This window comes from Belonocnema kinseyi, chromosome 1, assembly GCF_010883055.1.
Source record: "Belonocnema kinseyi isolate 2016_QV_RU_SX_M_011 chromosome 1, B_treatae_v1, whole genome shotgun sequence".
NCBI lineage: Eukaryota > Metazoa > Arthropoda > Insecta > Hymenoptera > Cynipidae > Belonocnema > Belonocnema kinseyi.
Window position 1 is genome coordinate 170,189,972 of NC_046657.1, and position 12,962 is coordinate 170,202,933.

At 28.5% G+C, this 12,962-nt stretch overlaps 1 protein-coding gene across 1 annotated transcript in view; it reads left to right on the top strand.

Annotated features, from left to right (window-relative positions):
• LOC117173340 (PTB domain-containing engulfment adapter protein 1-like) overlaps nt 1-12,962 on the top strand; it is a 155,527-nt gene that overhangs the window by 47,806 nt on the left and 94,759 nt on the right. The window lies entirely within an intron of this gene.

Here is a 12,962-nt window from a genome sequence, read left to right on the forward strand (position 1 = left end):
AATTTTCAACCCAAAAAGATGAATTTTCAACAAAATAGTTGCCTTTCTACCAAAAAGGATTTCAGATGTTTTTTCAATACCAAAAATATAAATTAAAAAAAAATAGTTGAATTTTCATCCAAAAAAAAGATTTCGATTGACTTTTCAACGCCAAAATATGAATTTAAATGCAAGAAGTAAATTTTCTACAAAAACAGTTAAATTTTTAACCCAAAAAGATGAATTTTCAACAAAATAGTTGCATTTTCTACCAAAAAGGATTTCAGATGACTTTTCAACACCAAAAATATAAATTAAAAAAAAATAGTTGAATTTTCATTAAAAAAAAGATTTCGGTTTACTTTTCAACGCCAAAATATGAATTTAAATCAAGAAGTAAATTTTCTACAAAAACAGTTAAATTTTCAACCCAAAAAGATTAATTTTCAACAAAATAGTTGCATTTTCTACCAAAAAGGATGACTTTTTAACAAAATTGTTGAGTTTTCAACTAAATAAAAAAATTTATGACTAAAAAAATAAGCTTTAGGAGGTAGCATCTGCAAAAAAGAAAAAATATATAAATACAAGACAAATAAATTACCAAGAGTATTATATCAGGTTTACGGCAAAACTTCATTTTAAAAATTCCCTAATTTTTCCCTGTCCATTAATACTCACAGACCCGCATCTTAAACTTGTAACATTCCCCAACCTAGAATCTTTTATAAACAGAATAAAACTATTTCAAATTAAAAATGAATTTTTTCTTCTTTATAGTTATTTAAAGTTACAGAAATTCCTTGACTTTTACCAGATTCTTTTGGTTAAATCCCTGATTTTTTCCTGATCAACCAAATTCCCTGACTTATTAAAAATTTTTGTTGGCTAGTATCGTTTTTCACTAAGCAGGTTTCTTTGGCGTTTAATTTACGAATTTTCCAAAAATGCGTACATGAATGAAGGACCCTCCCCCCTTTCGTAATAAATCGTAAAAAATATTTCCTCCTTGAGCTATTATGTAATGTAAGTATGTTCCCTAACTTATGCCAAACAGTAAAACTTAGAACTTATGACTGTGCTTGAGGCTATTTTAAGTAATTTTCTTTTCATTATTGCGGGGAAGCTCCCTGCAGTGGATAATGCAACCTGCAGTAGATTAGCATTCATTAAAAATGCTAATATATGTAAAATAATTAATTTAATTCATTCAATAGTTAAGCCACTATGCGTGTTCATAAATCAAAATTAAAATGAAAAGTTTTCCATCTATTTTAGCTTTTAATTATTGATTATCCACTGTAGGATATTTCCCTTATTGATGAAGACAACAAGTACACCAAACTCTCGCTTTCAGTCAAGTGTCGGGGGTTGCCTTCAAAACTCAGGGTGCCAGCAGTTCTAGGAAGGCTGAGAACGGGGTGACTGAAAGTGAGAGTTTGGTGTAAAATGAATTACGTCGGAATTTAACATGTAAGGATTGTGAAAAAAATATTCTTTTCTCTTCGTAGCTTGGTGGAGATAGAAAGATTTTTTCACAACTTATAAAAATTAATAATATATGTTCAAAAAAATATTGATTTTGGGCCACGTAAACAAAAAATATTAACATCCTGTTATTTACTACATTTCGCTGGTCAAAAAACTATAAAATCAATTAAGAAGAACAAACAATATGCGTGTCTATAGAGACAGATTCTAGGCTCACCGACTTTTGGTGAGCGTATAGAAAAAATATTTTCGGCGAGATCAGGGAAATTGGAAAGGGGGCTCAAGTTCACCGAAATTCGATGAGCTAATACTTGAGTAGCCATCCTATTATGTTGAAATGGTGAAGATTATCTTTAATTTTGTATTGTTATTTTAACGAAATATTTCTTTCCCTCTTTCTTATGCTTATTTTTTAAAAATGATTTTCCTGCAATGTTTGAATTTGGTCATCCGCTCAACGGTATTAAGTATCAAAACAAAATTGTGCAACTCGTCAAGTATTTGATTGTATAATGAATGATGAGCTGCGAAAAAACCGGTTGCCTCTTTCTGCTGAATCATAGGTAACACCTCAGGTAAAACCTGCCCAATAGTGAAACGGATATTCGAGTCCATCCGTGCTTGTCTCCAGATATTATACGCATGTTACTCGAAAAAAAAATTACAAAAAAAGAACAGTTTGTACCAGAATGTAAAAAATAAAAAATAAAATATACCGCAAATCTCTAATAAAAATATTAAATGTTTCGTTCGATTGCCTAAAACATTATCCCCAAATTTTAGCCAAGTCGTTTAATATTTAGGTCAATTATTGTATTTCCTTTATTGACAAAGAAAATTAGCGAAATTGTATAAGCCGTACAATACGGATAAAATAATATTTTTAAAATATCACCCCCTCCCCCCTAAAAACCCATAAGTGAAAAAATGAGTTTTGTGAGTTTTTGACGCTAATTATGATTTTTTTGTGGTTTTTGTAAATGCAAATTATTTTTAATGCATAAAATACTACTTTTACTTGTAACTAGATGTTTACATAAATTATTTAAACAATGTTTTATTGTTTTTAGCATTTCTCTCTTAGAAAAGGCTGAGAAAATTGCGATTTTTCCAAAAAATTTCCACATTTTGTCCAATTTTCAATTAGAGCAAGGTAATACTTAAATATTTTTAACAATTATAATTGCTTCAACATATGCTTATCATCGTAAATAATATTCGCTTAGAATAATGCTAGATTATTCCAGGTTTTTGAACAAAATTTCTACTTTTTGTCCAATTTTTAATTAGTTTAGGGTGAATAAGTAATTAAAGTTAAGAAAGTTAGTTGTTGAAACAATTTATTATTTTTTTGAATAATATTACTTTTAAATAATGTTGGAAAGTTGCGGGTTGGTCTGAAATATTCAAATTTTTGTCCTCTTTTAACGTAGAGTTTGGTAATAATTATTGAAGTGTAACAAAAATAACTGTTTAAACAAATTATTATGGTTAGAAACTATCTTCTCCTGTAGTAATGCTAGATAGTTGTCGTTTTTCTGAAATTTTCCACGTTCTGTTAACTTTTCAGTTAATTAGCAAGGTAATAATTAATTCAAGTTAATAAACATAATTGTTTAAACAATCTACTGTTGTTGATAGTTATCTTTCCTTAGATAATTGCTTGAAAGTTGCGGTTTTTTTCTCATTTTTTAATTTTTTTCAACTTCTTACTCAGTGAATTATTAATTAATGGAAGTTACGAACAAATAATAAATATTAATTTAAACAAACAGGGTCTGAATAGATTCTTCAAGAAAAATTTACGTTAAATATGATCCATATAGAAAATTTAATGAATATTTCAAATATCTGTTTTATTTCAGAAAAATATATTCACACAAAAGAAGGAGATTATTTAAAATATGATTCTCTCTGATGTTTATTTATTATTTGTTCACAACTTAAAAGGCCAATCAAACTTAAACATTTTATTAAAAACCGCAACTTTCTAGCACTTATCTAAGAGAAGATAGGTGTAAACAATAGTACATTATTTAAAAAATTATTTTTGTTTACTTTCTTTAATCATTACCTCACTAAGTGAAAAGTTAAGAAAAAGTTGAAGATTTTAGAAAGAAATTTCAGCTATCTGGTATTAATACAGATGAAGATAATTATTAATAATAATAATTTGTTCAAACAGTTATTTTTGTGAATTAAATTAATTATTAAGTCACTCCAAATGAAAAATGAACAAATTGTCGAAAATTTCAGAAAAAAATGCAACTTTCCACCATTAAGCAAAGATGATATCATTAAAAATAATAACAAATTGTTTAAGCAATTATTTTTGCGGGATTTAGTTAATTAATAAATCACTCTAAGTAAAAAATAGACAAATAGTTTTAAAAAAATATAGGAACAAACCACAAATTTGTACCATTAAGCAAAGAAAATATTATTAACAATAGCAATAAATTGCTTAAACTATTTATTTGGTTAACTTTAATTAATTTTACTACACTCTAATTAAAAGTGTAAAAAATTTAAAAATCTTAGAAAAACCGCAACTATATAGTATTAATATAGAAGAAGATAGCTATAAAATATAATAATTTGTTAAAACAATTATTTTTGCTAAATTGAATAAAAGGGTAACAAAGATAAAAAGTGTAGGAAAAGGGTATTGGTCAAGGCAAGGAAAAGCACAATTTAGAGAAAAGGTCAAAAATATCAAAATATGAGAGGGAAAGGTGGATGAGGAAGTGGAAAAAATAATGGGAGAAATAAAAAAAGGATTAGGGTGCACAAACAAAAATGAAGTTAATAACGGGGGTAATAAAAGTGGATGGGATTTGGACTGCAAAGAGAGAAAAAGAGGTCAGAAAGGAATTAAGAAAGTGAAGAAAAGAAAAAAGTAATGGGTAAGAATATAGGAGGAAAAAGAAAGAGTATACTGAGTTGTGTGATCAAAAGAAAAAGGTAGAAAATAAAAGATTTGAGGGAGAGGCGGAAAAGGCTAGGGCGGAAAAAGAGGTATGGAAGGTAGTAAATAAAGAAAGAAAAAGAAGAAAAAGAGTCAACTAAGATACTGAAATGGTAGAATGGAAAAAATATTTTTTGGATTTGCTAGGAGTAGAGAGAAAAGTTAGGAAGGGAGGAAAATACGGTAGAGAAAAAGATGAGGAAGAGGACATAACAAGAGAAGAAATAGTCAAGGTTTTAGGAATAATGAAGAATGGAAAGGCACCTGGTATATATGAGATTCCAAATGAAGTATGGAAAGAAGGAGTAGTTACACCAATAGTGAAGAAAGACAAAGGAGAGGAGGTTAAAGATCATAGGGGTGTGACGCTGATTCCAATACTGTATAAAGTATATGTAACTGTTTTGTCGGAGAGATTAAAGATAGAAGTTGAAAAAAAACAAGATCAAGCCCCAAAATCAGACGGGGTTTAAAAAAGGAATGGGGGTAATGGACAAAATAGATCTCCTCAACTATCTTGTAAATAAGAGGATTAAAAGCAAAAAAAGGGCAATGATAGCAAAGTTCGTGGGCTGAAAGGCGACGTTCGACTCATCAGATCGAGATGAAATAGAAAAAGTTATGGTGAAAAGGGGGATAAGAGAGCGATTAACAAAAAGAGTATCGGAAATTCTTAGAGAGACAAAAAGCAAGGTAAAGGCAGGAGAGCAAGCAGGAGATAGTTTCTGGTTGGTGAGAGGTGCGAGGCAAGGATGTCCTCTGAGCCCACTTTTATTTAATATATTAATATCAGACTTGGAAAAAGAGACGAGGAGAAAACGTTAGGGAGGAGTAAGGATAGGGAAGGAAAAGATACGAAATGATCGTATATACAGTGGCATACGCAGCCGACACAGTGTTGATGGTAGAGGATGAAGAAGAGTTGGCGGGCTTAATTACAGGATGAGTGAAATACTTAGATGGGAAAAAGCTGAATTTAAATGTAGAAACGAGAAAGATAATGAGGTTTAGAAAAGGAGAGGGAAGGAGGAACAAATGGAAGGAGAGATGAAACAAATATAGGGAATAGGAAAAAGAAGGTAAAAAAATTGGAGAAGGAGAATATGGTTATTTGATACGCTGGTATGGTCGGTATTAGGTTATGGAGCAGAGATATGGGGATGGAAACAAATGAAAGATATTGAGAGTTTACAAGAAAGGTATAGAAAATGAACACTAGGAGCTGATTGGAGGAAGCCAGGATATATGGTGAGAGAAGTAGCGCAAAGGGATAAGTTAAGGATTAGAGCGGGAAAGAGAGGAGAGGTAGGGCGATCGAATTAACGAGATGGGAAGAAGAAAGGAGGGAGTTCTCTAATGCTAGAGAAATAGAAGACGGAACTGGAGTAAACTATGAAGAATTTGAAAAAAAAAGGAGAGGGAAAGACAATTAATAGGAAAATGGGGGATGATTGAGGAATCATAATACAAGAAATAGTAAAAGATGAAGAAAAAGGAAGGAGTACCAAAGTTTTTAGAAAAATGACGGGGAGAGGGAAGCTAGACCAGAATAGCAAGATTTAGGTTGGGAAACGAGGTAAGGGACGGATATATTGGGAAAAAGAAGAGGACAGACAGTGTAGAATATGTGAATGGGAGGAGGAAACATGGGAGCTTATATGGGAAGGATGTAGGAGAGGAATAAAAGATAAATGAAGCTGGCAAGAGAATGTGGTTAAGATTCTAGGGGAGGATGGATTAGGAGAAGAATGGATGAAGGAGTTGGTGGGTGCTAGATGAGCGAATGAGAGAAAATGAAAGAATGCATGTGAACAAAAAGGTAAATTGGAGGTATAAAAAAGTGAAAGAAAAAGGAAACGGATGTCGCTTAGATGAAAAGCGTCAAGATTGTAAGTTATGTTTATGCAAGAGTATAAGTAGACTAAGATGCGTTTTCGTTCTTTTTTTTTCTCTTTCTCTCTCTCTCGCTTGCAATCGCGCTTTCGTTCGTTCGCTCACTCGTTTGCTAATAAGTCCTAAATTGCACTATCTCAGGAAATAGAGATAAGGAAATAGATATAAGACTTTATGTAAATAGTTGTAAATAATTGTATATAGTAAGGGTAAGATTTTTTTCATAAATATGTAAGTAGCTGTAAGGAATGGAAGTCATGTAAACCCTTAGGTGCCACGTTATGAATAAAGAAGAACTCACCTTCAATGAAAAGTGGACAAAAAGTTGAAAACTTCAGAAAAACCGCAAGGGGCCATTCACAAAATACGTGATACGTTTAGGGGTTCGTATTAGATTACCAAGTTTCAGAATTTACACTATGAAAAAGTGATATTCTTTTTACTGAGTTTTCGAAAAATAATTTGAATAAGAAAAATAGTGAATATTATAATTTCGAAAACGTATTTTAGAAATTAATATTGTCAATGTGAAGTTGGCAGAAACCTGAGACACACGAGACGCATAACAAACTATGAAATCATTATTCTTGATTCTTCATATAGTTTCCTTTGAGAATGCTCCTCGAGTGTTTCCGCCGTTTCCCGATCGCGCCGAAATGTTATGTTTCACAACATTTTAAATCTCTGATAAAAACGAACCCTTTCTATTTTCAGTTTCTCCCCAAATGTATACACTAAGGTAATAAGATTTAATTCAATGAGTACAATTTATAAAATTTCTAAAATAAGAGCTAATGCAACATCCTTTCCATTTGTTTGAACAAAAATATTAGTTTTGCCGGTTGAAAACAACGATATTAATTTTTGATACGTAAACCCTCAGTTTTTCCTATTTTGGAACAATTACACTAAATTCTCTTTCATTTTTATCATTTATTCTAACAAAAAGTCTCTTAAGTGTATGTAAACATCTAATTATTATAGTATAAAGTAATATTATATGTATGAGAAACTTTTTTTAGTTTATAACATTTTCTAACTTAATAATTTAATTTTCAAACCAAACAGATCAATTTTTAAACAAAAATGGATTAGATCAATTTTTATTGAGGAGAATTAATTTTCACCAAAAAAATGAATACTCTACAAAGCAGTTTAATTTCGTACCAAATAGTGAAATTTTATAATAAATTATGGAATTTTCAAACAAAAAAAGAATATAAATTAACAACAATAAAGATTTGCAAACAAACAATTAAATTTTTCATGTTGTTCCAAATAGTTGAATGTTATACTAAATTTTTCAATTTTTAAACCAAAAAGATAAATTTTCTGTAAAACAGTTACATTTTTAAGCCGAGAATATGGATTAACAACAATAAAGTTCATTTAAAACTAGTAAGTTGAATTTTTCATAAAATAGTTACATTTTCAGTTTGAAAAATTACTTTATAACGAAAGAAAATTAATTTTCATCTGAAATTATAAATATTTAAACAAGGAAATAAACTTTTAGGAAAATACTTCAACTTTCAAAAAAGGAGCTGAATTTACAACATCAAAATATAAATTATAAACAAAATATTATCGTTGATTGTTGAGTCTTAGAAAGAATATTGGAATGCGTGAGATTGTAAAGCAAAAGTTAATCTCCTCTCACGATTCTAAGAATGCATAGAGAAGTGTTTAGTTTTATGGGTTTGGTGTGAAGTGACGAATGCGATGATCTGGAGTACAGGGCTGACTGTATTAAAAAGGGCGTGAGTGGGACATTTTTATGACCTAAGTCTAGGACCTTAGTCGACAGTCGTTTTGCTTCACTCATATGAATTAGACGTACCTTTCTTCTGCAATGTGAATAAAATGTTTGTCTATAGAATTAAAACGCAGTATTTTTATCTCTTTAAAAAGAGCAATTTCCTATATTGATATTTACATAGTTGGAATGGTTGATATCTGAACAAATAATTATTTTCATTCAAAATAAAAACCAGTTTTATTCAAGCAGCAAAGCTGAATTTAAAAAAATACTTTAATATTCAAATAAAACAAATTCACTTTCAACCAAACGGTTGAATTTTCTAACGGAAAATACGAATTTTCTACAAAAAGTTTAATTTTGAACCCGAAAATGGGAATTAAAAAAAAAGTTCATTTTTAACCGACACAAATTAAGTTTTATCCAGATATGTAAATTTTAAACTAAAAGAGATACAAATTCTATACAAAGAAATGCATTTTCAAGCCAGAAAGAAGAAACTTTAAACGAATAGTCGAATTTTTAATTAAAAAGAAACATTTTAGTCAAGACAAAAAAAACTTTCAATCAAATTGATGAAATTTCAAACCAAAAAGACGAGTTTTCTACTAAACAGTTGAATTTTCAACCGAGAAATATGACTTTTTAACAGAATTGTGGATTTTCGACAAGATAGTTATATATTGAACCTAATAATGGAATTTCCAAATAAAAAAATGAATTCTTAACCAAAAATTTAAGAGTAGGCTTTCCAACCGAAAAATAATGAAATTTCTTATTGGGTTCTATTAATTTAATTTTCATTAGAGTGAAAAAATAAGAAAAAAAAGTAGAATACGTATCATGCGATAAATAAATAGGAAGTTTGATAGACTAATAGAATTTCAAATAAATATTGAAGTTCATATTTAATACTTGGAAAATTTTATGACACTATTTTTTCAAATTTGTGACACTATTCACTATTTTCACTATTTTGTATCCCTCGAGTGAGTCTGGGGACTGTACTGGTTTATAGCTTCAGTTGTTATCTCGACGTAAAATTATTAAGAATGCACAGGAATTCTTGAGCAAGACTTTGAAAAATACACGGACAACTTACGTTGCAAAACGACCAAGAAAAGGAACTGCTGACGAGGTTAACGTCCCATCTATGGAAAATCCCATATAAATAATAAACGAGAGAAAGCTCTTTTTTATCCTGCTAAACAATTCTGTTGTAAAATTAGAATTTTTATTCAGTTTTTTTCCTTCTCAGATAATTTCCAGAACAATTCCGTCTGAAAGTTTCGGCCCATTGATAGTACTTTTTCAGAAACTTTTTAAGAATTTATTATCTCTATTCACTAATTTATAGTAATATTAATTAATATTATATTGTATAATTATTAAATTTTACGTCGAGATAACAATTGAAGCTATAAACTAATAGGGAGATATATTTACAATATCTAATTTTTTTAAATAGTTATAAAAAAATAGGTATCTTAAATTGAAAATAAAATTCTTGGAATGAAAAAAAAATTATTCTTGGGGATTTCAATATTATTGTCTGCATTTCCTAAAAAATTAAAACAACAACCTGTGGAAATTCCGTGATGCTATTTCTATCGTTATTGTGTTTATGAGGATTGATATTTCCCCACATTAAGATTACAATTACAGTTAGCGGGCCGCTTACAGATACAATTTAAATTTCGCTAATTCGTTTTTGTCAATAAAGGTCAAGTAAATTTATTGGGTTGACTATAAGTGTGAGATTGTCTCGGAATTGCCGAGACAGATAAAAGCTTTCAGTTCTGTTTGGCAACATGTTTGCACGATTTGAAGTTTATCTGCTTTGAATGACGAAATTAAATAAATTAAACTAAAGAATTCACTGAGTGAAGTAATATTGATTAGACTCAAATATTACTTAAATTAAATGCTTACGAATTAAATGACTGTACATGACCTTATGTCGGCATTAAAATTTCAAAATTTAAAAATAAAGTGCCTGTGGGTACCGAAGATATCCGGCTATTCGTACATAAATTTGTTAACATATATCGATATATTTATATTGAAGTCGATCAATATAAATATAGTAATATATTTTAAATTAAATTGCTTCTGAAAAAAGATCTTCTCCTTTCGATCCGCTGGGAATCGAACCACAGAACTTCCGATTGCCAGTCGGATGCATTCCCATTAAGCTACTGGAGAGAACAAAATAAAAATTATTTTCATAAATACACGCATTATTATGCCAGATGTTACAAGTCAAATTTTTCAAGGAATCTGTATTATCATCAGAGAATAGTAGAATTTCTCAACGTCTTTACAGACTAGATTCTAGAAGAATGCTGTTATTTTCTGATGATAATAAAGATTCCTTGAAAAATATAGTAATATAATAATTATTAATCGTATAAGTCGCAAACAATTTTTTTAAATCCCTATTATATCAGAAACCTCAATTCTTTATTTATTACTATTTTTTTAGTTTGAGTGATTGAAATGTGTCCTATGACAGAGTCAAGGTCATGGCAACACCCACCGGATTCAAACATACAGCGATTAACATTCTCCGCCTTTTGATAAACGAAAACAGACATAAATATACAATACTATTAATCCTGAATAAGCGGAATTATCCGACCAAATATATCTGAATTAAGAATCTTTTTCCTCACTCTTCCCGAGGTTGGTTCCTACTTCTAAAAGTGTGAGAAATACCTTGAACCATAGAGCTGTTTTTTATTGTGAGGAACTTAATCGAGGTCAGCTACAATTTCTTTTATTTGTGTTTAGCATTAGTTTTCGTTTCTTTGAAAGCGGATATGAAGAAAAATTATGAAATCTTTTTATTTAATTTAAAAAATTACATTTTTATATTATTTTTTACACTAATTTATTCTATTATATCTACGGTGGCAATTCGACAGAAGATTTCAAATTCCCGGCCACTTCCTGGTTATTTCCGGTCAAGTAATTCAATTTTTCCGGTCAACCAAAAGTAAAATATTCATGTTTGCCGCAAATAATTCAATTTTGAAAAATGTACTCAAATTTTCTGCTAGAAAATATTAATTTTTTACAAAAAATGGAATAAACTTTCAGTTGAAAAAATTAATTAAAAAAAAATATATTTTAAATCAAATAGTTTAATCTTCAAGCTTAGTGATGAATTTTCAAATAAAATTACGAATCAACTAAAATTAGGAATATTTAACTGGAATACTTGAATTTTTAAACAAGAAGACTAATTTTAAAAAAACAAAGATAAATTTTCTACCAAAAATACAATTTTTCTACAAGACACATGAATTTTTACCAAAATAGTTGTCTTTTTCATTAAAGAATACAAATTGTCAACCAAGTGGTTGAATTTTGAACTAAAAAAATAATAATATTGAACCGAAAAGGGAATAGTAACATTTTTAGTTAAAAAAATTAATTGTAAACCAAAGAAGAGTTTTGAACTAAAACAATAAATCTTCGACTGAAATAGTTGAATTTTCAACCAAAACTTAAATAGTTAAATTTCAAATTAAAAAAATTAATTTTCATCCAAACAGATGAATTTTCAAGAATAATTATGGAATTTTTTATTTGGAATAAGTTAACTTTTCAGTTTAACAAATTACTTTCAACAGAAAAAACTAACTTTGAAAACAAATAGTTACATTTTCAAACAAAATGATGAATTTTCAAATGAAATTGTGAATATTTAACTGGAATAGTTGAATTTTAAACCAGAAAGATGAATTTATACCTGAAATGATGAATCTATAACTATAATAAATGAATTTTTTACCAAAAAACTTAATTTTCAATTTAAGAAGATTAATTTATATCAACAAAGGTGATTTTCAACTAAAAAAGATAATTAATCAACCATCAATCTAATAATTAAATTTTCAGTCAAAAAATTGATGAGCAACTAAAGAGATCAATTTTTAAGTAAAATTATGGAATATGAAACTGGAATAAGAGTTACATTTCAAGTTGAAAAAATAATAATTTGGAACCAAAAAATATGTAAAAAAAGAAGCTTGCAATCAAATAGCTCATTTTTGAACCAAAATAATTAATTTTGTATGGAAACGATGAATCTTAAAAATATAGATAATTTCTAACAAAAAAATTCAAATTTCAACCAAATAATTTTATTTTGAACCTAAAAGATAAATTTTCAACTAAAATCATAAACATTTGACTGTAATACTGGAATTTTTAACCGAAGAAAAGATTTTTTAAACAAGAAGATTAGTTTTCTACCAAAAAATACGAATTTTCCAAAAATTAAATACATTTTCAAACAAATGGTTTAATTTTTAAATGCAACATATCATTTTACAACACGATAGTTGAATTTTCACAAAAAAAGATAAATTAATTGTCAATCAAGTAGTTACATTCTCAACAACAAAAAAATGTAAAAAAATTCTATTGTAATTTAGAAATATTTCTTCGAAATACTACATCTACTCTTAAAACTACTTAAAGTACTTTCTTTATCTAAAATATAGAATAGGGAACTTTCAAATTGTGACCAATTCTGACTTGGAAGAGTAATGTTTTGTAATTGTTTTCTTCTCAATCTCAATCATAATTCTTTAAAAAAATTTCCGTTCCATGAAAAAATTCCCTATTCCAAGTGAAATGATATTTCTTTAGCGAAACTCCCTGTCCTAGAATAATACCGATAATTATTTTTTTAAATTTCCTGTTCCAAAAGGAGAAAGCTTATACAATTGGATAAATCAATTTTTGACAAATTTAGAAAATAATTGTTTCTTCAATTCGTATGATAAATTGTTTTTTTTTTAATTATTGAAAGCAAGCGGTAATACGAAATTAAAATATTATTATGCAGGGTCATTAAAA